Source organism: Callionymus lyra, chromosome 17 (assembly GCF_982586985.1).
Source record: "Callionymus lyra chromosome 17, fCalLyr1.hap1.1, whole genome shotgun sequence".
Taxonomy (NCBI): domain Eukaryota; kingdom Metazoa; phylum Chordata; class Actinopteri; order Syngnathiformes; family Callionymidae; genus Callionymus; species Callionymus lyra.
In genome coordinates this window covers 17,602,742-17,629,659 of record NC_141834.1, presented here as the reverse complement: position 1 = coordinate 17,629,659, position 26,918 = coordinate 17,602,742, and the positions used below count along the sequence as shown (strand labels likewise).

Below are 26,918 nucleotides of genomic sequence, written 5' to 3'. Positions count from 1 at the left end.
TGGAACCGTCTGCACTTGTTGCTCTTCAGGAGTTTTGACTCGAAACGAAACGTTGTTAATATTGTGTCACGTTTCATTTGAGTCACTAGGACTTCCTTTCTAGTAACTCGAGTCACAACGACTCACTTTGACATCTGCCATCCACTCTTTCCATTGGTCTGATTTGAATCAATCTATTAACTCGAGTCACAAAGACTCACTTTTACATCTGCGATTCACTATTTCTGTTGGTCTTATTTAAATCATTTTTAGTAACTTGAGTCACAATGACTCACTTTGACGTGTGGGATTCACAATTTACGTTAATCCGATTCAAATCTTTTCTACAAACTTCTGTCACAATGACTCGCTTTGATTTGTGTGATTCACTCTTTCCATTGATCTGATTCGAATCTTTTTTGGTAACTTGAGTTAAAAAGACTCACTTTGACGTCTGCCATTCACTCTTTCCATTGGTTGGATTTGAATCTTTTCTACTAACTTGAGTCACAATGACTCACTTTGATGTGCATGATTCACACTTTCCATTGATCTGATTTGAATCTTTTCTACTAACTTGAGTTCAAATGACTCACTTTGACATCTGTGATTCACTTTTTTAATTGATCTGATTTGAATATTTTATAGTTAATTGAGTCACAACGACTCACTTTGACGTGTATAATTCAGTATTTTCGTCGGTCTAATTTGAATATTTTCTTGTAACTTGAGTCACAGTGACTCATGGTCGGGTCTATGGTTCACTGAGTCCATTTGTCAGATTTGATGAGCAACTTGAGTCACAGTGACTCATTTCAGTTCCTATAAACTTCAGTCAGAAAGACTCATTCAAACTCTAAGATTCAGGGAATCCATAGAATCCATGGGGTCGATTCTTTTCTCGCAACTCGAGTCACATTTTCTACTCGCATCACCTTAACCTAAACTACAAGCAAGTCAGAATCTTCCAGATCAACTATTTAACGAGTCACAAGAACTCTGTAACTCAGTGACTCCATGGGTCTGATTTGATTCCCTTTTCAGGCAACAAGAGTCACGAGTCGTCACTTTGATTCAGCAACTTAATGACTCAGATCTGATTTCTTTCCAACAAAACAAGCCACACGGACTCACTTAGACATCAAAGTTTACATGAATCTGATTCACTTCCTGTTTAGTTCAGGAAGTCCTTCTTTGATAAACTTCCCCAATAAGTTACCTGAGTTCCCGGAGGAAGTTCAACGGTTTCTATTGGCAACAAAGAGCTTAAACACCACAAGTGCAAGTATTTCAATTACAATAATGCAGTTTTAGTGGTCGCTTCATGTGGGCTGGATGTAGCCATTAGTACGACAATGATATCTTCCTATTGAATAGTCATTTATATTCACTTTTTAAAACTTTCTTTGCAAATGAAATAACGACACGATTAATAATAACTTTTACAATTAGCATGTATTGTTTGAATGTAGCCATTAGCACCACGTTGTTCTTTTAGACTTGATGTTTTCCACCTCTTTTCTTGGTACTTCGAAAACAAAATATGATTAAGTAATTTTTTTTTTAATCAGGCCATTAGTACGACAATGATATTTCGCAACAGAATATTAATTTAGGTTTCCTTTTTGATTTTTTTTGTTTGTTGGCAAAATAAGTTACTAAACCACACACAAAATTAATACTTGATACAATTGGCCTGTCTTGTTCGAATGTAGCCATTAGCACGACATTGCTTCTAAGCTTGGTGTTGAATTGCATGTTACTCAACTTTCTTTGTACCAAACTTACACTTGCATAACAATTAATACAATAATTGTATATTTTCGAACTAACCCATTAGTACGACAATGATTTTGAGCAACAGACACATTTCGACACATTTTGAACCACACACAAAATTGATACTTTTACAATTAGCATGTCTTGTTTGAATGTAGCCATTAGCGCGGCTATTAGCCTGACATTGATTTTAAGCTTTATGTTGTTTTCACGTTACTCACCAACTGTATTTGTACCAAATGAATATTTGCATGACAATTAATACAACCGAGTAATTTTTTTTTTTAATGAAGCCAATAGTACGATATTTTTACTACATATTAGTAATTTGCTTGTACTTTGTTTCTCTATGGGATGCTGTGTAGTAACTGGAACCCTTATTTTCACAAAGGATTTTTCTAAAGGGATCGATCTAGTTCGATCTATCTGGAAAAATAAACAAATGTATATATTTTTTTATACTTTTTTTGAAAAACAAATAGCCACTCACAGTATATACCAGTCACGGTAAATAGCGTTTCTTATTTGAATGTAGCCATTAGCACAGTCATGAAAACGAGCTGTTAAGTTGTGTTATTTCACAAAATGTTTGGGTAGTTTCAATTATGAAACTTTGACATTTTGAAACTTTCTTTGAAGTATAAATAAACCAACCAAATGAATACTAGATACAATAAGCAAGTATTTTTTGAATATAGCCATAAGTGCAAAAATCACATTTTGCATCAGAATTGTCTTTTAATTGGATTTTTTTTTCAATTGAAGTGTACATAACAAGAACACACACCAAATGAATACTCAATACAATAAGCAAGTATTTTGTAATGTAGCCACTAGCCCGGCCACACTTATTAGCTGTTCAATTGTGTAATTGTACACTGTAGAAAATGTTCATCCGCCATTAGCACAGCCATGATAATTAGCTGTTGTTGTGTTATTATACAAAATGTTCGGGTTGTTTCGAATATGATGTTGTTTAAACAGTTCTATTTCCAAGTGTAGCCATGAGCGCAACGATGACACAGAACATAAATTTATGAGTTTTTCTCAGCTGCAGAAGCGAAGAAACCTTCCAGCCTTAAGAAGAAATGAAAATGAATCTCTTTTCCATGATCCGCGTCGAAGCCGTTAATATAGACGAGCCTCTTAAATCTGGGGGAAAGGTCACGAGCGACGGCGGCGACGATGGCGGCGACGAGGATGATGGCGGCGAGGATGATGGCGAGGTTATTAAAGTGCGATCGTACTTCACGCGAGTGTGAAGGAGAGAAGGCGTCTCGACTCCTTTTGATTCCCACAACGCTTCACTATCAGTGATGTCATTGCGAGCCAATGGGATGATTCCCCTTTTAAGCTCCGCCCCCTCCACCCCCCCCCCCCACCATGAGTGTCTCTCACGGGCGACCACATGGTCTCGCAGCATCACATGTTGACACCACGGCGAGCGAGCGAGCGAGAGAGAGAGAGAGATGCAGATGCTTCAAGTGAAATCATGTTGATTCAGAAAAAAAGGTTTTTGAAAATATTGATGATGTCATCAGTTTGATGTTGACCTCCAGCTGTGAGGTCGGCGCCCGGGTGTGAGCGGATCCACGGAATGTGGGTCACTGCTGTCAGTGTGACACACAGGTGGGACAGATATAGGTCAGCGCTCGCCTGTGTGTGTGTGTGTGTGTGTGTGTGTGTGTGTGTGTGTGAGCCGGTGACTCATGTGAGTCAGGAGTGTGTGTGAGCGAGTCGGTGATATAACACGTCTGGTTACATCCTCGCTGGTAAACACAACCGAGTCAATAAAACAGTGGAATATTTCAGTGAAAAAAAGGAGTATTGATGACATCATCGATACTACAAACATTCGTTTTACTGTCATTCCAACATACAGATACTTCAAATCAATGTTTGGACTGCAGGTATTTCCAAACAGTATTTTAGTTATAAATTATAAGTTATAATATTATAAATATTAAAAATGTATTTCAATATTTGTATTTATCTGTTTTCCATCTACAACTTTCTATGCAAAAAAAAAACAAAAATAAATCAGACTTTGCATCAAACAAATATTTAATACAATTAATTCGAACAAATATATTTTTTTGAATGAAGCCATTAGCACGACAATGCTTTCAAGCTTAGTGTTCAACTTTCTTTGCAAAAATAGTCTAAAATTATCACAATTAATGTTTTGAATGTAGCCATAAGTGCGACAATCATATTTAGCATCAGAATAGTCATTTGATTGTATTTTTTGGAACTTTCTTTGAAGTATAAATAACCAGAGCACAAACCAAATGAATACTCGATACAATAAGCCAGTTTTTTTTAAAATGTAGCCATTAGCCATTGTTCTAATTAGCTGTTCAATTGCGTAATTGTACAATGTAGAAAATGGTCGGCCTTCAAATATTCGCCAACCATTTTCGTCAATTGTTCACTAAAAACGTTTTTTAAAAAGTTTTTCTGATATTATTGATATTATTTACATATTTTTTATTCTTTTTCATGTCACTTACTAACATACAGATGCTTCAGTAAAAATAACATAAAATGACAAACAATAATAGCGTTATTAAATTACATAAAACATGTATTTTATTCTCTTTCATGTCAATTACTAGCTCACAGATACATCAATAAACATCCTGTTACAGCTGCAGGTTTTTCAAAATAAGAGTATTTGAAAGTATCTTTATTGATTTTATTTTTCTGTGCTGAGAATACAAATTACTTTCTCACTTTTCTATTAGTGCTGATTTGGGGAAAACATTTTAATAAAACGGTTAAACCCAGTCAAAAGACTGAGTGATACAGATGTGCCGAAATTCCCTACAAACACTGGGACTCGGTTAGATCAGTGGGACTCAGATTTCGTAATATACAATATTTCGCAGTACAGTTTGAAATAAGAAGTAAGAAAGAAGACATTTGTTTTAATCGATGACAGATGAGTCTCTAAGGCAAGAGCCCCCTGGTGGATGAAAATAACACTGTCCATTTAAAAAACTATAAATAAAATTTACTTGTCCTGCTATAAACTGTTTATCTTATATTTAAGTAGATTTTTTTTAATTATATCATAAAAAAAAGCATAAACATATTTTGAAAGTTACATTTACTTTTTAAAGTTAGATATATTTTTTTGTTAATATTATTTGCAATGCCAAAAATGACTTGTCATGTTGCTGGAATACTAGGATTATGCATGTTTTTTCACCCATAGGACCTTCTTTGGCCCACGGGCCAAAATTCACCACAGGAAAAAAATAAACCCATTAAATTATTCCAAAAAAATAATTAAAAAAAAGTACCAAAATTTACCCTTGTGGGACTTATCAAGGAAAATACAATTTAAATCTAAAAAAATAAATAATGGTCAATAACATTTTTCGACGAAACGAGAAAACAATTTTAATGAAATAAAACTGACTTTTTCAAATGAACCGATTGAAGTTCAACATATTCCACATCATTTCCCTCAAATAAAAACACGAGTCTGTGTTTGCCTCACGTTTAAAAAAACCTTTCTTTGTATATTTATTCAACTACTTTAACATAAAAACCCCTCAAGTTCCATCAATTGACCTTTTTTTATGGAGTCAATTCCCGTGCTCGATAACAACATGGGTGTAAAAAAAAGAAGATAGAAGTGAAAACCTCCTTTTTTGTAATGTGTTCCCTCCGAGCTCTGTGTGATATCAACCATAAACTCTTGAAATATTTAAATGTTAATGTCTTGTTTTGTGTTTGGCTTTTTTTTTTTTTACGTGCACGGAACAGAGCGGTGAGAAAAAAAAAGCCCATAAAGGAAAAGAAGCAAATCAGAATTCACCGGATGAGAGCTCACACGGCGCGACTCACAGCGGGGCTAACAGCCTCCGAAGATATTGCCTTCCAGCCGCTCATCCGTCGCAGGTACAGAAGCAGCCACAGCGACACCATTTTCAATAACAACTTGAGCCAGATGTCCGTCTGCCGGCGACAGGTCAACTTATTACCTCCATAAATGCACAGCGTGTCGCTGTCTGGGGATGGACCGATAATCCCTCTAAAGACCTGGATTTTATCAAAGCTTAATCTGCTACACACACACACATATCAGGAGTGAACACACACATGAGGAGTGAACACACACACACACACACACACACACACACACACACACACACACACACACACACACACACACACACACACACACACACACACACACACACACACACACACACACACACACACACACACACACACACACACACACAGGAAAAAAAGACCATCATGGTGATTCTTGCATATGCACTTCCCCTGGTCGACTGGGATTTTATCACAGACAAATCTGTTATTGTCTGGTAGTTATAGGAGATTATAAAGTGTGATTCGTCGACACAAACACGTTCAGAGCGAAGTGTCGTTGGAGGATAAACACACAACATCTTGAGCGACAGGAATTTTGAACGGCTAGCGACGTATTAGCAACATGCTAACACCCGCCTTTACACGGTTTCCAACGTTTTTGGTTCTTTTTTAATAGAATTTGACCCACATTTGGTCACGCAACATGCAGTGAACACACGGTAGCCAGAGGCAAATATTTGGGAGGGGAAAACCTGTTTTAGGTCTTGTGACATCATCGTGTCACATGATATTCTAAAAAAACGAGTCAGCTCTTACTGACTAGATAAAAAATGAAGCTTTGAATATGTGTTTTTTATCGTAGCCATTAACATTATCTTGTCACATGATATTTTTAAAACAAACAAAAAAACAGTCAGCCCTCACTTAAACTTGATAATAAATTAAGCTGTGAATACGTGTTTTTCAGTGTAGCCATTAACATCATTGTCTTGCATGATATTCTTAAAAAAACAACAATAAGTGAACCTTTACTTAAACTAAATAAAAATGAAACTTTGAATATGTGTTTTTGATCGTAGCCATTAACATCATTGTGTCACATGATATTTAAAAATAAAACCAAGTCAACCTTTATTTAAACTAGATAAAAATGAAGTTTTGGACGTGTGTTTTTGAGTGTAGCCATTAGCAAAGAGATGCTACTAAGGGAGGGACGGAAAACAAGGTGGTCACTTTGAGTGTTGCCAATAACATCCTTGTGTCACGTGATATTCTATAAAAAAACGAGTCAACCTTTACTTAAGCTAGATAAAAATGATGTTTTGGAGATGTTTTTCTGAGCGTAGCCATTAGCAAAGAGATGCTACTAAAGGAGAAACAGAAAACAAGGTGGTCGCCTTTTCAAGTGAGACCCTCGCATAATATTATTTACAATACATTGCAATATTTTCCCAGTATATTCACAATATAAAGTAAGTAAGTAAGTAATTAGTATTTATAGAGCGCTTTTCTAGACCAGGGTCACAAGGCGCTTAAACAATCCAAAAATACCCAATAAAATTAAGATATCGTTTCTAATCAGAACCAGAAACGGCAAATATAAAGAACATAGATCAAATGAAATAATGCTAAGAAAAATACAGAAAGATTAAGATAGAATAACAATAGACATATAGAGATGCTATACACTTTGAAGTATATGTCAAAGATGGGCATGTGCTTAAGTTAGCATAAATGCTACACTTAAAAAATAAAAAAACAAATTGCCAGATCAGTTTAAAACTTTATTGAATATTGTTAATACCTGTTCATATTGAAAACGTACTTCTTTATTTGATCTTGTCCATGTTTTATTTTTTTTTAGTATTTTTTACCTAAGATTGTACTTTTGTAATTTGGTCTTATCTCACATTTATATGTGTATTTTTTTCTGGTAATTATTTTTTGAAAACAGATGCAAGATTAATAAAGTAAATAAACATCTAATTGTAAGCCTTTAAATCCTTGTTTATTTGTGTGTTTGTACCTTAATACTTCCACCTTTTAGACATCATTTTCTGATACTGCTACTTGAATATTCCAACTCATTTTTATCGCCCTTTAGTTCTTAGCACTTGAGTTATGCTGACTCAGGCTTGTTTTGAAGGCAGATCTGCCGGAGCTTAGCCGGATATGATGAAGCAGATTATCTCCCTCATCAGCGAACAAAGGCATTAAGACCTCGTTCTCTGCTCATAATCACCATAATCACACCCGACTTAACACTTTGGCACGTTTTGTTGTGGACTTTTTTTACTCGCTTATTGTCACCAAGAAAAAAAAAGCAAGAGTCCATCACCGATCCGCCCAAGTCTGCGCTCAAGTCTACGTTTTAATGAACGGTTTCTGAGGCTCTTCGTAGTGCATCCTGAGATGGTGGTCACCGTAGGAAGGCGGTGCCGGGTCGGCCTCAGGGCCTGGAACACTCACGCTGTGGTCTTTCTGCTCCAGTCCCGCTGCTGTCAGCGGTCGGTGACTGTGATGTTAGTCATTTGCTCAAAGCCTCTAATTGAGACTTGCCCCCGTTTGACCTTTTGTAATCATCCGCCCTCACAGATGCTCGGAAGTTGTTTTTTTTTACCACGTGGTTTCAAACACCGCAGCATAAGTATCGCTAGGTGAGACAGCTAGCTACATTAGACCTATTCTTTTAACTGGTGTCACGAGTAGGATGGGTAACGTTGATAGTTTCTACATTTGGTGTTTAAAGTGGGATGTAAAAGGGGCTAACCAAGTAAGAACGGGTCAGGGATGAAAGTAGGGGTGTTGTCGTGTAAGAATCGATATATTGTGAAACTGTAGTAACAAAGATATATGTGTAGTATTGTCGAGTACTTGACTCTGGTGTTGTAGTATTTACAGACCATATGACTCTTGACGAAGTCGTAACTGCTTTAATTTGTTTTAAAATCAAAATATGTCCAAACATCGGCTTTTAAAGCTGCTGGAGTCACTGTATCCTCTCGTCCTCAGCCATCGCCGGGATCTAACGGGATTTTATTGTCCCTTTAGCTGCGAAGGATCGAACGAAGACTTCCATCTTGTGTCAGAAGTTTGAATTAATAACAGCGTATGTTCATTTTAAAGTAATAATGAAATGACTTTAAACAGATTAAAACAAAATATAAACCATAATCATTTGTGAGCCAAAAAAAAAAATTAACGGTTGCCACAAGATTAAAGGAAATGAACGTTTAATTTTGATACCAAACATATCGATGTTTAAGATAGAACAAGCCTCCAATAATTAAAATACAATATCACAATCAAACCTGGTAAATAAAGTTTTGTAACTATACATTGAGTTGACCTGAACTTCTTAAGGATTTTGCTTCCTTTAAATAACTCAAAATTTCAGGGTTTAATAAATATCGAGGAGCTTTTTAAATGTCCAAAAAATGTATTGTTTATGTTTCATGGCCTGTTGTTGTTTTTTACTATATTTTAAAACCTTCAAATGCATTGTTACTAACATTAATTGATTCTTACCTGATCCAGGTGCTTATTTTAGCTCTCAAAAAGAGAACAATACTCATATATCTCGAGAGATCTCAAGTTCCCGCCTCCTCTACGTCGACGACATCATCCTTTCTGTCCGAGACTTCCACGTTACGTATTAATTCTGCGACTCTTATCTCCAGATCGTGACCTTCAAATCAACGTTAAACGCGTGTTCTCACTCTGAACAGCTATAAATAGACGGCGTATATTCAGCCCAGCTCCAGATTATTTCCTGCCACTGCTGTAACCTAATTTCCCCGCCGTTTAATCTGATCTCATTTTTAATGCTCCATCTCTGATCTAATGATCTCCTCTGTTATTGGCTCCTGATTAATTATTAAAGGTCTTTCAACTCGACGCTCTTGTGGCGCTCGCTATGTTTTCCACGTCCTGGAAATCAGTTAAGCAGGTAACTGCCGATGATAATAAATAATAATAAATATATTATTATTATTTATTAATATACGTGGAAATATAGGAATTGATTCTCGACGTATAAGTGAATGAATGATTCTGATTAAAGCTATTTAAAACAAATATACATGAGATTATACTAGGGAGGAAATGCTTGATGTAAATCTAATATATCATTGAATAAAGTTTATATTTGCAGAGATAAAAGTGTATTTATTGAAAACTTAAAACTTTGAATATGTGTTTTTTTTATTGTAGCCATTAACATCATCTTGTCAAATAGTATTTAAAAAAAATACAAAAACTCGTCAAAATTTACTTAAACTAGATAAAATAGAAGTTTTTTTGAGTGTAGCCATTAGCAAAGAGATGCTCCTAAAGGAAGAATACGGTGGTCGCCTTTTTCGAGTGAGACCTACGCACAATATTATATACAATATATTGCAATATTCTCCAAATATATTTACAATATAAAGATAACATTAAATTATAAATAACCTAATTATTGCGGACTCAAAGTGAATATTTGTTATAGTTTATATTTTAAAATCTTTTTTTTTTTATAATGCTATGTAACCGATAAAAAATATATGAATAAAAACAAATACAGTTCCAAAAAAATAACATAACCCTGGTTATTTTCCTTCATAAATATCAAATATATTCTAATGAATAACAATATTAGCATCATCATCAACCGAACACTGATTTAAAACAAGGACATTAACAATAAAGTGTACGGTAAGTGCTTCCAATGTTGCAGTGCATTATGGGTAGTGACTTTGACTTTGCTGGCTCAGCAAAATGTATAAATATACCTATATATCCTTCAAATTTTTCATCTCTCCGATAGTTAATCTTCAAAACCGGCACCTTTACAGTTAAAAACCCTGTGAATTTACTTAAATTTTGAATCGATTTACCGTCGACTGTCAAACATTATAACATGACATAATGGACGTATTCTGCCTTTAGTTTGACACGTTTAAAGAAAACCTTTTTCTTAGAGTTATACTATGGGTGACTTGTGGAGTAATACTATAGTGACTTGTGGAGTTATACTTCTGTGACTTGTGGAGTAATACTACCGTGACTTGTGAAATAATACTATGGTGACTTGCGAAGTAATACTACGGTGACTCATGGAGTTATACTACCGTGACTTGTGGAAAAATACTATGGTGACTTTTGGAGTAATACTATGGTGACTTGTGGAGTAATACTACTGTGCCTCTCGGAATAATACTATGGTAAATCATGGAGTTATACTACGCTGACTTGTGAAGTAATACTAATGTGCCTCTCGGAGTAATACTACGGTGACTTGCAGAGTAATAGTACTGTGCCTCGTGGAATACTACTACAGTGACTTGTGAAGTAATACCACCGTGACTTGTAGAGTAATACTACAGTAACTCTAGAAGTAATACTAAAGTGCCTCGCGGAGTAATACGACGTTGACTTGCGGAGTAATACTACGGTGACTCGTGGAGTAATACTATGGTGACTTGCGGAGTAATACTATGGTGACTTGCAGAGAAATTCTACAGTGACTTGTGGAGTAATACTACAGTGACTTGTAGAGTAATAATATGGTGACTTGTGGGGTAATTCTATGATGACTTGTGGAGTAAAACTATGGTGACTTGCAGAGTAATACTACAGTGACTTGTGGAGTAATACTATGGTGACTTGTGGAGTAATACTATGGTGACTTGTGGAGTAATTCTATGGTGACTTGCAGAGTAATACTACAGTGACTTGTGGAGTAATACTATGGTGACTTGTGGAGTAATACTATGGTGACTTGTGGAGTAATTCTATGGTGACTTGCAGAGTAATACTACAGTGACTTGTGGAGTAATACTACGGTGAATTGTGGAGTAATACTTTAGTGACTTGCGGAGTAATTCTACGATGACTTGCGGAGTAAAACTATGGTGACTTGCAGAGTAATACTAAGGTGACTTGTGGAGTAATACTATGGTGACTTGCAGAGTAATACTACAGTGACTTGTGGAGTAATACTACGGTGAATTGTGGAGTAATACTTTGGTGACTTGCGGAGTAATTCTACGATGACTAGCGGAGTAATACTACGATGACTTGCGGAGTAATACTATGGTGACTTGCAAAGTAATACCACTGTGCCTCTCGGAGTAATTTATTCCTTCCATTTATCTGCTGTTGTGTTATTTAATCTGCCTTCCAGGTTCTAAACACCGATGTCTTGTTTACTTCATAGTGCCACGGAAAATATCCGAGAAGTTAAAGTGAAGATTATTTGACATGAATTTATTTATTTAGTTTGTTCTACAGTCTTCTTAAATCCCAACAGCATCATCTGTCATATCCCGGAAAGGATGCGCCGATGCTCACTGCGGTATTTTTAGCCGTGCGCTGCTGGTTGATGTAAAAGAAAAAAAAAAATTCCCGGAGGCAGATTATGCTCAGACTATGAAAGCCTTCCCGCCAGAGAATCTGCATTGACACGATTTTCCAGTCTAGTGCGATGCATAATCTGAGTGCCTGGAAATGGGCTGAATAAGAGTAAACGTTCCCGACAAACCCACGAGGAACCAGGTTCTTGCCCTTGATTTAAATCCTGGAATATTGTTTTTTTTTTAATCTTTTCAAATCATCCATTCATCACATGTCGGCTCAGCAGGTCAAACTCTAGAAGCTGATTTTTGTTTGTGACTCTGATTAGAGTAAACCTGTGGCAGTGTTGACAACACCTGAGCGTTCATCATGTAGCCTTCGGTGCCGAAACACGGCGGACACGAATGCCTTCGCCGACAAGGTCGAGGCTTCATCATCAGCCAGGAAATGAGCTGAGTAAGCGTGAGTCATGCTTTCAATTATGCATTAGCCGCCGCGGCGCTGACAGACAGGCTGTGTCAGATCGCTGTCAGAGGATAGAGTTATGAGCGAGGATGTAATCCTCTGGCATGTTTTCACTCCGACGCGGCTAATGGTGCGCGAGCCGCCCACATACTGCAGCGAGACTTTATTTAAGGACAAAGTTTTTTATGACATCGAGTGGAACCAGTTAATGTGAGACTGTGGTGTCAATCAAGTTCTGAGATTATTGACAGTGACGACTCAAGAGCTTTTATTTACAATCTTTGAAAGATACTAAAAGTACAAAAACTGTATTCATACATAAATGTTTTAAAATGTTCGGAAATTATTTTCGGAGCCAACAGTACAGTGGCTTGTGGAGTAATACTATGGTGTCTTGTGGAGTAATACTACAGTGACTCATGGAGTAATACTACGGTGTCTCGCAGAGAAATACTAAGGTGACATGTGTGTAGTAATACTACAGTGACCTGGGGAGTAATACTTCGGTAACTTGCGGAGTTATACAACGGTGAGTCATGGAGTTATACAACGGTGAGTCATGGAGTAATACTACAGTGACTTGTGGAGTATTACTACAGTGCCTTGCAGATAAATACTACGGTGACTTGTGGAGTAATACTACGGTGACTTGTGGAGTAATACTACGGTGTCTTGTGGACTAATACTATGGTGTCTTGTGGAGTAATACTACAGTGACTTTTGGAGTAATACTACAGTGACTCATGGAGTAATACTACGGTGTCTCGCAGAGAAATACTAAGGTGACATGTGTGGAGTAATACTACAGTGACCTGGGGAGTAATACTTCGGTAACTTGCGGAGTTATACAACAGTGAGTCATGGAGTAATACTACAGTGACTTGTGGAGTATTACTACAGTGCCTTGCAGATAAATACTACGGTGACTTGTGGAGTAATACTACGGTGACTTGTGGAGTAATACTACGGTGTCTTGTGGACTAATACTATGGTGTCTTGTGGAGTAATACTACAGTGACTTTTGGAGTAATACTACAGTGACTCGTGGAGTAATACTACGGTGTCTCACAGAGAAATACTAAGGTGACATGTGTGGAGTAATACTACAGTGACTTGGGGAGTAATACTACGGTAACTTGCGGAGTTATACAACGGTGAGTCATGGAGTAATACTACAGTGACTTGTGGAGTATTACTACAGTGCCTTGCAGAGAAATACTACGGTGACTTGTGGAGTAATACTACGGTGACTTGCAGATAAAAACTACAGTGACTTGTGGAGTAATACTACGCTGACTTGTGGAGTAATACTACAGTGACTCGCGGACTAATACTATGGTGACTTGTCGAGTAATACTACTGTGACTTGTTGAGTAATACTACAGTGACTCGTGGAGTAATACTACAGTGACTTGCGGAAAAATACTACCGTGCCTCGCGGAGTAATACTACGGTGACTTGATCTAAGTATGTGGTGAAGGAGTACCAAACAAACAAAAATGTATTGCTAAAATTAGCCTTTATTGATTTTATTATTGTTACTATTGAAAACTGTTTAGCATAATTCCCTGTTATGGAATGTTTGTATGGAATCATCAGCAAAAGTTTTCACTGTACATGGGAAAAATTGGTAGAAATGTCAGAAAAATACTACTACAGCAGCTTACAGATTAAACTTTTAAATACTTATACTTTTAAGGCAGAGGACACCCTGGACAGGACAGACAACCGCTCGACCTACATCTGCAGACAGTTAAGCTCCTTCATGTCCAGACTTCACCACGAGCCGGAAACTGAACCCCGCGGCTAAGCTACAATGCTAACAAACCTGTTTCCCATGTAATCCTTACGGCGTCTCAAGTTCACCGTCAGTTCATTTGTCTTCTTCTCCGACACAAACTATTCCTGACATACGGTAACCAACCCCCCCTTAAAATATGAAACAACACCGATAAGATCCCCCTTTGTGCTGAATCAACCAAAATAGTCTTGACAGTGTGTGTGAAGTATAAATATCTCTTTGATTAAAAAAAAACTCTCGCCATCTTTCTATTCTTAGAAAATCGCGCTCCACTTTCCTCCGGGACACTCTGGAAAAAGTGTCCCTCGTCTCTCCGATGCTATATCTATCCGGTCGTCTCGTCGTGATCTTCCTCCTGGTCTCGGAGAAGACAATTTGTACTTGTAAAGTTTTGTTTTTTTTCCGTGGGACTGTTAGTAAGAATCCATGCTGAGTGTTGGACTGTCATTTTTCTCTCCATCTCACTTCCAGACAATCACTCTGTCACTTTTTTTTTTTTCCTCGTTTTGACTTTTTTTTTATTCCCCGCCTGGTTTCCCGCTGGTGAGCACGGCTGTCGTTCAGGATTTGTACTTGTATGTTTCTTTGCACCGACGCCGTCTGTCTGTCACAGTCAAGATGCCTGTCTGTCTTTTTTTTCTCTCTCCTTCCCACCGTTTCCCGTCTCCTTCCATCGCCGTCCTCCCACTCGACGGCAATTTCTGTCTCCGCCTGAGCACGAAAGTGTCTTCCTCGGAGTCTTCTAAACGCCTCCCGTCGCCACTAATGGAGCTTCATTATCTGCAATCAAGCATTTTTTTTTTTTTTCACGAAATTGTCGTGGGCTTCACCCGATCTCTGTGAGAGTTCGCGACTTCTGGAGTTTCCGATCTCACGTTTCCTTGCGAGTGTTATTGAGATGATGATGATGATTCATAACTGTCTCGGTCAGGTTTGGGTTTCGTCTCTGGGTTTCTCAGGCTCCTACGCATCCGTGCAAACACAGGCCGTGATTAAAGACTCGCGGCGCGAACGCTTTTAGAAACGTTTAATCAGGTGACGAGAGGGTTTTTCTTTCCGAGCAACGAGCTCGTTGGATTCCAAGACGCGCCTCGGGTTGTTGAGATGTTAACAAGATGATGAGGGATGAGCTTTTTTAGGTAATAGTTTTAATACATGAATACTTTCATTTTAATACATTAATCACTCATGCTTGTTTACATGCAGTTTTTACTTTTTGTTGTCAACTTTGGAATGATTTATTTATGTATTTTCATATGTATTGTATCTATCCATCCATCCATTAATTATGGTGACTTTTGGAGTAATACTAGTGTGACTGGCGGAGTATTACTAAGCTGACTCTTGGAGTAATACTATGGTGACTTGTGAAGTTATACTATGGTGACTTGTGGAGAAATACTACTGTGACTCACAGAGTAATACTATGGTGACTCTTGGAGTAATACTACGGTGACTCTTGGAGTATTACTACAATGACTCTTGCAGTAATACTACTGTGACTGGTGGAGTAATACTACAATGACTCTTGTAGAGTAATAATACTGTGACTGGCAGAGTAATTCTAGGGTGACTTTTAGAGTTTTAATGCAGTGACTCTTGGAGTTATAATATGGTGACTCTTGGAGTAATACTACGGTGACTTTTCGGAGTATTATTGTAGTAATACTATGGTGACTTGTGGAGTAATGCTATGGTGACTTGTGAAGTTATACTTTGGTGTATTGTGGAGTTATACCACAGTGACTTGCGGAGTAATACTATGGTGACTTGCAGAGTTATACTATGCTGACTTGCGGTGTTATACTAATGTGATTGCCGAGTAATACTACGGTGACTTGCGGAGTAATACTATGGTGTATTGTGGAGTAATACCACAGTGACTTGCGGAGTAACACTATGGGGACTTGCGAAGTTATACTACGGTGACTTGCGGAGTAATACTAATGTGATTGCCGAGTAATACTACGGTGACTTGCAGAGTAATACTAATGTGATTGCCGAGTAATACAACAGTGACTTGCGGAGTAATACTAATGTGATTGCGGAGTAATACTAAGGTGACTTGCAGAGTAATACTAATGTGATTGCGGAGTAATACTAATGTGATTGTGGAGTAATTCTACGGTGACTTGTGGAGTAAAACTACGGTGATTGCGGAGTAAAACTACGGTGATTGTGGAGTAATACTACTGTGATGCGCTTCAGGTTGTTAAGTTATTAAGAAGATGATGAGACATATTGAAGAGAAATTTCTTTAGGTAATAGTTTTAAAACTTTAAATATACTTTCTTTTGAATACATAAATCCCTCATGCTTGACATGTAGTTTTTACTTTTTGTTGGCAACTTTTGAATTATTAATTTATGTATTTTCACATTTATTGTATCTGTTTATTGTAGATAAATAATAAATGAAACGTTCATGTCTTGTCATCTCTGCATGGAAAGCGATTCATTTAACCAGCTCTGCATCTTTGACAGTCAATGTTGGCCTCAGATTGGGCTAAACTGTGACGGGAAAGAGCTTCTCGCTGCGATTATCTCCTCATCATCGTCACCGTATGGAGAGTGACATGTTTATCCCGACTCGTCCGTGTCTGAGCTACTCCACCATAGATTCAGTCGCTTGCATTTCTTTATTAAAGTTTCACTTTCAATCCACCTGCGACAGCCTTCATTTCCTCCCCGCGATCCTAACCAGGCGTCGCCTCGAAACCGCCGTCAAACTCCACTTCTCGTTTGTATTTCGCAGTCCTAGTGCTCTTATCTCATGCACTATTAAGCGAGGCAGTGGGGTGTGTGGGTACGTGGTTTAGAGTCCGTCTGTCGACGCCTCGGGGTATTTTGCTTCAAGTGCACACACTCGCAAACACGCGCACGTACACACTGTTTTGAAAAACAAAATCATGCATATGCATAAACGTACATAAACACACATCTCCCCACAAACATGTTTAAACACCTCTCTCTGTCACTAATGCACAAACATTCGCGCCGCCTCGGGGCGCAGTCGTTTCTTTTTTTTTTTCCAGGCGCAGGTCGCGGAGGCCAACGGAAGCTCTCGAGCAGCTGCACACGTGCACTTACAGCCAAGCTGCACTTCAGGCCAAATTATGGGCCGAGTCTGTCTTGAGATAATTTAATGCAAGAACCTTCGAGCTGTGGAAACTAAGAACGCAGCTGGCCTTGATTGACACGTTTTTAAATAAAGTTTTTATAAATGTATAGACTAGTGGGGGGCGTATTAGCGAGATTCTGGTGATACAATATATATCGTGATACTGTAGTTACAAGGATATATGTGTAGTATTGTCAAGTACTTTACTACAAAGTACTACAAGGGTAGTCTGGTGTTGCAGAATTTACAGACCACATGACTCTTTACAAAGTCGTAACTGCTTTCATTTGTTTTCAAACCATGTCCAAAAATGGATGGATGCATAGATGGAAGGATGGATGGATGGATGGATGGATGGATGGATGGATGGATGGATGGATGGATGGATGGATGGGTGGATGGATGGATGCATGGACGGACGGATGGATGGATTATAAACAATAATTATTTAATTAATAACTATACTAAGACTAAAACCTGATTTGAAAGCCAAAATAATAATGATAATTTAATGCAAGAACCTTCGAGCTGTGGAAACTAAGAACGCAGCTGGCCTTGATTGACACGTTTTTAAATAAAGTTTTTATAAATGTATAGACTAGTGGGGGCGTATTAGCGAGATTCTGGTGATACAATATATATCGTGATACTATAGTAACAAGTATATATGTGTAGTATTGTCCAGTACTTGACTCTGGTGTTGTATTTACAGACCACATGACTCTTGATGAAGTCGTAACTACTTTTGATTTGTTTTCAAACCTTGTCCAAACATATGTCCAAACATCAGCTTTAAAAAGATGCTGGAGTCCACTGTATCCTCTCGTCCTCAGTCATCACAGGATTTCATTGTTCCTTTAGCAGAAGAGGACGTAATGACTGCTGCCATATAGTGGTCAGAAATTAAATAGAAACATAAATATGAACAAACCCTCTGAATATTAGCAAGTTATTACAAATTTAATTTATTTTATTTTAAACCCACTTGAAATATATATAGATGGAGGCATGGATGGATGGATGGATGGATGGATGGATGGATGGATGGATGGATGGATGGATGGATGGATGGATGGATGGATGGATGGATGGATGGATGGATGGATGGATGGATGGATGGATGGATGGATGGATGGATGGATGGATGGATGGATGGATGGATGGATGGATGGATGGATGGATGGATGGATGGATGGATGGATGGATGGATGGATGGATGGATGGATGGATGGATGGATGGATGGATGGATGGATGGATGGATGGATGGATGGATGGATGGATGCATGGATGGATGGATGGATGGATGGATGGATGGATGGATGGATGGATGGATAAAACATTGAATTATAGACAGTAATTTATTAATTAATAACTATACTAAGACTGAAACCTGATTGGAAAGCCCAAAAAAATACAGTAGTATTAAATATTGATACAGTATCATCAAAAAAATATTTTTGATATATTGTTGTATTAATAGAATTGCATATCAGTGCCATCAGAATATTGTATCGTTTTAATAAACATTAAAAAAAATACAGTTTTACAACGATAAATTGAATATTAAAAGGTTAATTTTTCCTAATTCAAATTTTAAATTTTATAGGACATTAATTTCCAAATGTAGTACGTTTTTTTTTACATTTTCTCACACACAAATGTTATTGTGAGCTACCATGCTAACTAGCTTCAACAGTGGCAAAAAATGATTATGTATATACTGTATATATATACAGTATATATATATATCAAAGCAGTTTGGTAAGATTGCCAACAGTGGGGACCAGAGATCCTGCGACGCAGGGGGCGCACCAGCCCAGACAGCAACAACTTCTGGTGGTAGCTAGCTGCTAATGTGAGAGAGAAACATCCATAAGGTATATATTAAAGAAAGAAAAACATTGTTAAACAGTCCTTAAGACTTAAATCTGTAATATTTCACACAGAAAATGTAATAAAGTTTGAGAATTTCCACTGAAATAAACAACATATTGCAGCTAATATTCAAGTTTTTCAGCCCGGATTGAGAGATTTGAATGTTTCAAGAGCATCCAGGAAGCTTGTTCAGCAGCTGGGCAGCATAAAAGCCTAAAGCTCCTTCATCCTGCTTGTTTTCTCTCCGTCCTGGGAACCAGTAAATCAGTCCCAGATGACCAGAGGGGTCACCGGGGATTTTTCCTTTTTTTTTTAAGCACGAGTGTAAATCATTGATGCTTCATACACCATTTAGGCCTTTATGGACGAGTAAAATGATGTTAAAATCTAGTCGGCCGGAGTGATTTAGGGCTCGCTGTAATCTGTTTCACGTGTCCTTGGGAAGGAAGCGTCCAAAAGGGAGTTCCTTATGTTCGTAAAGAGCAACAGCGCGTTATATGGAAAATGCTACTTTCACCCAAGAACTCGTTTGGTTTTTTCCATCCGTCCTCGAAACATTCTGAAGAAATATTGTTTGTCGTTTATCATTCAAAAATAATTAAAGCATCCTTAGGAGGAGGAAGAACATCTTGTTTTATTATTATTAAAATAACATCTTAACGAACTAAATATTTAACACATAAAATATAGACTTGAACTTTTTTTTGTTGTCAATGCACAGAAAACACTGCAGTGAAACTGGCAACGAAATTGTGTTGCTTGGCAACCGTTAAAAACACAGCAGAGTGAATGTATATATAAAAAGTATAAATATAAATATTAATAAGTTAAAAATAGTGCAATATAGTATAAAAGAATAAATAAATAATGTTTTAAATATTAAATATAATAATTGATGTATATAAAAGTATAAATATAAATATTAATAAGTTAAAAATGGTGCAATATAGTATAAAAGAATAAATAAATAATGTTTTAAATATTAAATATAATAATTGATGTATATAAAAGTTTAAATATAAATAAGTTCAACATAGTGCAAATATTTTATAAATAGCATAAATACATCATATTTTAAATAGTGCCAATATATACAGTAAATGTATTTTTTATAAATAATATATTATATATCTAATATGTTGGATTCAGTTTAAGGATTTAATTAAACGAATATAAATACAGTTAAAACATATAATGATATACATATAATAATGCAGTTATTATCCAAAAAAATAATAATATCTTAACTTTAAAATAAAAATAATTTATAAAAAAGGTCAGTATTCTTTGAAAAGAAAAATCAAAATATTAAAAAATATATATATTAATTATTAAATTGTGAATAAATACACACAAACAGGGTTAAAAATATAAATAAAAAGGTTGTTTGGCATAAGAGCCAGACAAAAATATCTTCCAGGTAAACCCGGACCAGGTATGATAGGTGTAATTGTACAGGAATATCCCAGAAATATCAACAAACAAACACTTCACGAGCATCTTTTACTTCCCTGGAACCAAACCCGACAACCACCGTTTGACCGCAGCTGCTGGTATTCGCTCTATTCTGTTAATGAGTCGTCGATTGGTTATTCAATCACCGAGTCCAAGGCATGACTCACCGGTGAGCTCATCCAGTTTCACTTCACAGAGGTCCACGACTCCAGTCCCGTCTCCTCAGTCATCATCGTCAGCCTGGAACTGTAGCCAGAAGCTACTTCATTCCAGCTCACGGGTTAAGAAACTAGAACCAAGAAGCCGACAGAGGCTCTTTGAATTGAAGAGTTATTCGTCGAGCTCAGTTTAATTTGATGCAATTAGTGGTTTCATAACAGGAAGTCCGATCATTCCAGTCTCTTTTTCTAATGCTCTCATCGTGCCCTCGGTTTTGTCGAGGCATTCCCACCCAAGGAAACTATTAAACGTCCAGTTTAATTGCCCGATTCTTGGGATGTTTTCACATCGAAATAAAACTCCGGGATTAAGCCTCGCCCTCAAAACCTCTTTCAGAACCACGTCAGGAATTCACAGACCACCAAATGATGGGACTATTTGGGGAAACCCCCAGGAAAAGAAGTCCATCCCATATGCCATGGGATACTGTGACTAAGTAGCTGTGGAATAAGATTCCTGAGATAGTTTTCTGAGGAGTGTATACCATATGATTCTTTGTTGTTGGTTAGCTTAACCGCGCTTACATCATTGCTAGCTTGATATTTCCCGCAAACATTCTCTTCAATAATTTGTGGTTCTTTAGGGATTCCATACCAAACAGATAGTAAAATTCGTCCTCCCAACCTCACCTTAAAACTGTTGTCGAACAGATGCCCAATAGGTGGCACTGTTTCAGACACTCACAAGGACATACCTTACCTAAAAATGGCTGTTTTGAATATGCACTTGGATAGTTTTCTGAGGAGTGTATACCATATGATTCTTTGTTGTTGGTTAGCTTAACCGCGCTTACATCATTGCTAGCTTGATATTTCCCGCAAACATTCTCTTCAATAATGTGTGGTTCTTTGGGGATTCCATACCAAACAGATAAAGAAAGACTTACTCCTAACCTGGCCCTAAAACTTCTGTCGAAAAAGTGACCAATAGGTGGCACCGTTTTAGACACTCACGAGGACATACCTTACCTAAAAATGGCTGTTTTGAATTTGCACTTGGATAGTTTTCTGAGTAGTGTATACCATATGGTTCTTTGTTCTTTTCTTTGTATATACCAATTATATATGATTATAGGACTTGTATTTACCAAAACTATGATGTTTTTTTGTTGTTGTCATGGGTTTTTAACAGCTTGCAAATTTTTTAGTCATTTTTAAGAATGCTAACATGCTAACAAAGCAAATGTTATAAAACATTATTAGATTTTAAATAGATTCAACACAATAGTTTATCTTTTAGTTTTATAGTTAAACCTGGTTAGAAGCTTGAGCGACTCATGGCTACATTAAAAACCTAATTATTTACCTATTTATATTTTATATTAAAAATGAAATACCATGTAAATAAAGTTATACACAGTTGTAAAACTTTAAAAAATAAAACAATTTTAAATTCAAAATTGATTCAACACATTAATGTATCTGTTATTTTTATAGTTAAACCTGGTTAAAAGCTTGAGCGACTTATGGCTACATTAAACAAATTCCAATTATTTACCGATTTCATATCTTAAACATTAAATACCATGTAAATAAAGTAATAAAAATATGTAAGACCTTAAAAAATAAAGCATTTATACATTTTAAATAGAGGACATACCTTACCTAAAAATGGCTGTTTTGAATTTGCACTTGGATAGTTTTCTGAGTAGTGTATACCATATGGTTCTTTGTTCTTTTCTTTGTATATACCAATTATATATGATTATAGGACTTGTATTTACCAAAACTATGATGTTTTTTTGTTGTTGGTTAGCTTAACCACACTTACATCATTGCTATCTAGATAATTCCTGTAAGCATTCCCTTTAATAATGTGTGGTTCTTTGGGGATTCCATACCAAACAAATGGAGAAAAACGTCCTCCTAACCTCACCCTTAAACTGATGTTGAAAAAAGTGACCAATAGGTGGCACCGTTTCAGACACTCATTAGGACATACCTTACCTAAAAATGGCTGTTTTGAATTTGCGCTTGGATAGTTTCTGAGGAGTGTTCTTTGCTGTTGGTTAGCTTAGCTAGCTTGATATTTCCCGCAAACTTTCCCTTCAATAACGTGTGGTTCTTTGGGGATTCCATACCAAACAGATAAAGAAAGACGTACTCCTAACCTTACCCTAAAAACAGATACACATACTGTACCTTACAAAAAAAAGTCGGTTTTGATTTTCCAGTTCGATAGATTTCCCAGATTGCGTTCCCCGCTATATTTTTGTCCGAACCTGGTTGCCGTCAAAACATGGTGGATCGAAACAGGCGTTCCCGGATCACGCAGATTTCCCAGATCGTGTACAGACAGTATATAGCAAAACTATGATTTTTTTCGTTGTTGGTTAGCTTAACCACGCTAACATCTTTGCTAGCTTAATGTTTCCCGCAAACATTCCCTTCAATTACATGTGTTTTTTTTTGGGGATTCCATACCAAAAACTCAGAAAATATCCTCCTAACCTCACCTTAAAACAGTTGTCGAAAAAGTGACCAATAGGTGGCACCGTTTCAGACACTCATTAGGACATACCTTACCTAAAAATGGCTGTTTTGAATTTGCGCTTGGATAGTTTCTGAGGAGTGTATACCATATTACATTCTTTGCTGTTGGTTAGCTTAGCTAGCTTGATATTTCCCACAAACATTCCCTTCAATAATATGTGGTTCTTTGGTGTTTCCATACCAAACAGATAAAGAAAGACGTACTCCTAACCTCACCCTAAAAACCGATGTGACAAATAAATGCCCAATAGCTGTCATCGTTTTAGACACCCACGAGGACATACCTTACCTAAAAAAGTCTGATTTGATTTTCCAGTTGGCCGTTTTTCCAGATTGCGTTCCCCGCTATATTTTTGTCCGAATCTGGTTGCCGTCAAAACATGGTGGATCGAAACAGGCGTTCCCGGATCACGCAGATTTCCCAGATCGTGTACTGACAGTATATAGCAAAACTATGATTTTTTTCAGTGTTGGTTAGCTTAACCACGCTAACATCTTTGCTAGCTTAATACTTCCCTCAAACATTCCCTTCAATTACATGTGTTTTTTTGGGGGGATTCCATACCAAAAACTCAGAAAATATCCTCCTAACCTCACCCTAAAACTGTTGTCGAAAAAGTGACCAATAGGTGGCACCGTTTCAGACACTCATTAGGACATACCTTAACTAAAAATGGCTGTTTTGAATTTCCAGTTGGATTCCTGCCATTTTTTTTCTCCTTTTGGTTGGCCTCAGGGTTCCAACTGTGTGACTAAACACCTGAAGCTGAATAATAGAAAAGTCCAAATCAGTTGCTGAGAACAGGAAGGAGTGTTTTAAATTGGATCATAGGGAGTGCATTAATACAGGAAGGCGGTGGGAGTCGGAGCGAGGCGGGATGATTGGCAGGAGGCGGCCGAAAAGGTATTATTCCTACCTTCCGGTGATAATGGTGATTATGGTGACAGACAAATGGAACCCGTAAGGGCCGGCGCCTTGATTGGCGAAATGTTCAACGGCCTCCCCGTGGTTTTCCGTCAAGTGCCGTTTCCAATCATTCAAGAACAGCTGAAAGTCTTTTTGGGGAAAAAAGAAAGTGTTTGATATTCCTGAATAAACCCCGGGATCAGGTCGCGGCAAATCGCGGCTCCTTCCAGAATCCTGTTTTGACCCAGTTTTCCGTCTCGTAAACTCAAATCACATGATCGCTCGCACTGAATGCGGCAATAAAAAAAAAAAAAAAGGGAGAAATTTAAGATTTGTGAAGCGTCGCCGCTCAGGCGGGTATCATATAAAACATTTAGGCGAGTGCACACTCAGAGCTCCGAGATAGATGTAATCCAGACTGAATTTCATTAGAGGGATGTGTTTGGACCAAAGAAGCATTAACTTTTAATGCTCTTTACTGAAAACCAAGAAGGTTTGCTGGTAATGTATCACTCAGACATCCAGAGAAGACTTTTTAATAACTCATTCTTTGCCATGTTTTGGGGGAAATGAGGGTAAAGCTTGTTGAATATGCAGAAGCTTTTCACCACATAAGACATGCAATTGATGTCGTATTCATTTCATGAAAAATCTGATTAAGCAATGATGACTAATGAGGACTTTTTTTTTATTTTTAACCTGAATCAGTTCTGTGTCATTAAAAATCCACCTCCAGGCTGTTAAATATTATATTGAAGACATTATTTTTATACAGCGTTACTTTGACTTACAGGTTCATCAAAGCGTTTATTTTGTTGTTGTTTTGTTTTTACATTTTTCTAACTCTGGGTTAAGTTTTGTGAAAGCATTTTCAAATTATTTATTTTACCAAATGTATTGTCAGTGGTGTGCTTGTGTACGTGAAAATGGATAAAAATAGATTTAAAAAAAAAAAGAAGGCAAAGACCTGAGTATTTGATAGTCGCTCAGAGGAAAAACCCAATTATTTTCTTTTTTTTGCAGTAAATCATGGGTTTTTAACAGCTTGCAAATTTTTTAGTCATTTTTAAGAATGCTAACATGCTAACAAAGCAAATGTTATAAAACATTATTAGATTTTAAATAGATTCAACACAATAGTTTATCTTTTAGTTGTATAGTTAAACCTGGTTAGAAGCTTGAGCGACTCATGGCTACATTAAAAACCTAATTATTTACCTATTTATATTTTATATTAAAAATGAAATACCATGTAAATAAAGTTATACACAGTTGTAAAACCTTAAAAAAATAAAAACAATTTAAATTCAAAATTGATTCAACAGATTATTGTCTGTTATTTTTATAGTTAAACCTGGTTAAAAGCTTGAGCGACTTATGGCTACATTAAACAAATTCCAATTATTTACCGATTTCATATCTTAAACATTAAATACCATGTAAATAAAGTAATACAAATATGTAAGACCTTAAAAAATAAAGCATTTATACATTTTAAATAGATTCAACACATTATTGTATCTGTTAGTTTTATAGTTAAACCTGGTTAGAAGCTTGAGCGACTCATGGCTGCATTAAAAAAAATCCAATTAGTTACCTATTTATATTTTATATTAAAGATGAAATACCATGTAAATAGAGTTATACACGTTTGTAAAACCTTAAAAAATAAAACATTTTCAAATTTAAAATAGATTCAACAGAAAACTTTATCTGTTAGTTTTATAGTTAAACCTGATTAAAAGCATGAGCGACTAATGGCTACATTAAAAACCTAATGATTTACCTATTTACATTTTATATTAAAGATTAAATAACATGTAAATAAATTAAACCAAATCTGTAAAACCTTTTGAAAATAAACATTTTTTAAATATGAAACAGATTCAACACAGCAGTTTATCTGTTAGTTTTATAGTTAAACCTGGTTAAAATCTTGAGTGACTCATGGCTACATAAAAAAAAACATTAGTTACCTATTGATTTGTGGTGAATTCAGTTAAGTTTTGTTTTAGGTTCATTTACTGTCCAGAAATTCAGGGATTCTGATCAGACTTCCTGCGGCTAATTCCACGTTTTCCTTTGATGCGTGAACTTCTACTGATCGACTCTCCACGAGGAGCCCTCTAGTGGACACGTCACATACTATTAAGAGTAAAAAAAAATAATCATCCTGTGACAGAGACACACTCATCCTCCTCCTCGGTCGACTGATCCTCACTCGTTGTTTCTCAGCCGAGACCCTCTGGTGACATCAGACTGACATTAGCGAGTCTAATCATATGTAATGATATGCAGGAACATTAAAGCACGAGCGCCGTAAAGAGTCAACAGCAGCACATAAACTGACGTGACACATGGAATGGCAGTCGCTGTCACTGACGGTGTAATTAAAAGTGATGGATATCACGCAGCAGTGTGGGCTGTTGTGATGTGAGGGAAATAATGAAGATCATAGGTTGTGTTCGCCATGATGCTCTCTCTATGTGCCTCGTAAACAACCAGATATGACTATAAAACAAACGTGGTGATTGTAAAAGACTGGAATATCAGTGCAATAGTCGGTGAATACCTCCACCAAGGAGCTCTTTTTACACAATATACAATCATATGGATTGAAAAACAACATAAAAATAA

General features: G+C 36.8%; 1 long non-coding RNA gene across 2 annotated transcripts in view; it reads left to right on the top strand.

The window, feature by feature from the left end:
* The window catches only part of LOC148062829 (uncharacterized), a 76,873-nt gene that overhangs the window by 2,742 nt on the left and 47,213 nt on the right, over positions 1 to 26,918 (top strand). The gene's annotated exons all lie outside the window — the stretch shown is intronic.